The sequence below is a fragment of the Triticum urartu genome, chromosome 7, assembly GCF_003073215.2.
Source record: "Triticum urartu cultivar G1812 chromosome 7, Tu2.1, whole genome shotgun sequence".
NCBI lineage: Eukaryota > Viridiplantae > Streptophyta > Magnoliopsida > Poales > Poaceae > Triticum > Triticum urartu.
In genome coordinates, this window is record NC_053028.1 from 317,338,372 (window position 1) to 317,341,744 (window position 3,373).

The following is a 3,373-nucleotide window of genomic DNA, read 5'->3' on the forward strand; positions in this document are numbered from 1 at the left end:
CCGGATCATGCTCTATAGTTGGCTTTTTCAAAGATGTCATGTCTGCCGGATCAACATTGTCCTTATAAAATTCTAACTCCTCTGTTGCACTAACCGACTCAGCATTAGCCGCATCACCTTCTTCGCATACCAGAGCTATCTTATGGCTCCCATGGACTATAATGGTTCCCTTGTGACACGGCATCTTGAGCTGCAGATACACATAACAAGGCCGCGCCATGAACTTGGCATAAGCCGTCCGTCCAAATAGAGCGTGGTATGGGCTATGGATCTTGACCACTTCAAAGGTCAATGTCTCTGACCTAGAGTCATGATCATCTCCAAAAGCAACTTCCAGAGCTATCTTACCAACTAGATATGCCGACTTACCAGGCACCACCCCATGGAAAACAGTGTTTGACGGCTTAAGATTTTTATCAGTCAACCCCATGCGATGGAAAGTTTCGTAATAAAGGATATTGATCTTGCTCCCTCCGTCCATGAGTACCTTGGTAAACTTATACCCTCTGACCTGAGGTGCGATCACCAAAGCCATGTGACCCAGATTATCAACTCAGGGCGGGTGATCTTCCTAACTCCACACGATGGGCTGGTCAGACCAGCGCAAGTAACGAGGAACTGTTGGCTCAATGGCATTGACTGCCCTCTTATGAGGCTTCTGGTCACGCTTACATAAGCTAGTGGTGAACACATGATATTGTCCACTATTCAAATGCTTTGGGTTGCTCTGATTACCAGATTGTTGCTGTTGTTGACTCCCCTGATTACTCTGCTGATTGTAACCACCCTGGTTGCTGTGATTACCTTGATTTCCTTGGAATCTAGAGTTAGAGCCGCCACCGCCATAACCTGGTCCATGAGAGCCGGATCCTGAACCGCCACCTGGCCCATGACTGTCTTGAAAAAGATTGTAATTCTTTTACTCCTTCATAATGTAACAATCCTTCCAGAGGTGCCCGGACGGTCTCTCTCACGTACGATGTCTTGGGCAAGGCTGATTTAACATCTGTTCAAGATTGACACCGGATCCTCCGGTCCGTGGGGGCGGTTTACCCTTATGGCGCTGACCATTATTCTGTGCATTGGTATTAGCCACAAAGTCAAAGCTATTATCACCTTTGCGCTTACCTTTGCCTCCCTGGTTCACCGGGTTATGCTGGTACTCTTATTTCCCTTTCTCGTCTTTTCATCATCAGACTCGGGGTCCTTGGTACTATCAGAGTCGGCATACTTAACCAGAGCTGCCATGAGTGTCCCCATGTCATTCCAGTGGCATTTGAGCCGCCCTAGTTTCTACTTTAGGGGTGTGAAACGACAATTGTTCTCCAACATCAACACCGCTGAGTCGGCATTGATGCGATCCGACGAGTGCAGGATTGTTGAGACCCGGCACACCCAATGGGTCGTCGACTAACCTACTTCTTGGACATAGGAGGCTAAATCAACAATTGACATAGGCTGCTTACATGTATCCTTGAAGTTCTGGATGAACCGGGCTTTTAACTCGGCCCATGACCCGATGGACATGGCAGGGAGCCCCTTCAACCAAGTGCGGGCCATTCCCTCCAGCATCAGGGGGAAATATTTAGCACATGCAGCCTCGCTGACATCTATCAATTCCATGGCCATCTCATAACTCTCAATCCATGCCTCGGGACTTAAATCGGCTGTATAGTTAGGCACCTTGCGAGGACCCTTGAAATCCTTGGGTAGACACTCATTACGTAGATCCGGTACTAAGCATGGCACGCCCGAATTTCTAAAGGTCACACCTGGCTCCACAGAAGTGGTTGGCCGAACCAGAGTAGGTTGACGGGCCGCGTGCGGTGCCGCCAGCTCGGCATCTCGACGTGCTCTTCCTTGATCCACTACGTTCTGAGCATCAGCACCTCCGCATGCCTGGTTATGTCCACGAGGCGGGTTATGGTTCCGTCCACTGCTCGACACAATCGGCTCATCAATATGTCTGCTGTAACTCCGGCTCGAGCGAGGGTGGAGTGAATCCTGTCACGATTGTAAGAATAAGCATGCTGTTGAGTTAGTGTTGACTGAAGAAGCTCTCTAGCCCTTCGTGTTTCAACCACCGTCGGCCACTCACCATCAACCGGGAGAGCCGCCAATCGTAACGCGCAGCGATCATGTTATCAAAAGGGTTAGAATAATGACCTGGTGGCGTCGGCACATGATGCGGTGGGTTATTGTTCTGTCGAGGCGGGTCCGTCGTGTGTGTCTGAACCGGCATACCCGTCCTAGGTGCTTCGACCCAGTTTAGCACTGTTGGGTTACTGGTTCCTGTTCCTGGCATGTTAAAGAGATTTCTTGCCTCATAAACCGGTGGCAGACAAGTCTGATGTCTCCTCCTCATGACTTCGTTTGAAGCGTTCTAATCTAGCATGACTGTGACGCTCGGATAATTAAGCTACAGTAATTCTGTACTAATGATGCCACGTCACTTCGATTACTGTTGCCAATCTCGCATTAGTTCGTAACCGATAAAGTTTTCAAATATTTAAACTAAATTGTTCGGAGTGAACCAAATATTGCATAGGTAATTATGGTGAAGAAGCCACATTTTTTTGAAATGTTTAAAAACTATAAAATGATTAAAACAGTAGCAAAACAATTATTTGAATGCTCTAAAAAAAGTAATCAAATATTTAAATTGTTGTACATTAATTTTAGTGTTTGTGCGCTGCTTCAAATTATTACCTAGTATTTGTGTGCTAAATATTACCTTTAGATAAATATTTTTACTACAGAAGAGAAATACAAATTAGAAACAAATAAAAGTAAAATCAGAAAAGCCTTTATGCACCATGGCCCAACCGCTACAGAGTCAAGCCCAGCCCAACACTGCTCCATCCCCTACCTAATGCTCTCTCTCCTATGCGTGTCGTGCATCCCGGTCGCCATGGAGCGGATGCTCGACGCGTGCTGCTATAGGGAATCGAGGAGAGGATAAGAAGGCCACCAGGAACCCTCGACGAACCCTAGATTCCTTCGTTTCCCCCCTCGCGCCTTCTCCACCTTCGTCGATCCCGCAGCCACTGGGGTTCTCGCGCCACGGGAGCATGTCTACGAGGTCCACCATGGTCAACTTCACCCGTTCTGGACGTCGCATCAACCAAGGAGCTCCATAGCCGACACCGTCTTCGTCTTCTTCGTCCATCTGCTGCCATCTCATCGTCGATCCGCACCATCCCCTCATCCCTGGCCTCCCCGACCACGCCCTCGGGCTCTATGGTGAGCTTCTGCTTCGGATCCCCTCCTTCCCTATCTTGATTCGATTCACGCCGTATGCCGCCACCCCACGACCTCGGCTACATGCTGTTCTACCCGCACCTCACACTGTGGCCATGCCCTCTGTCCGCGT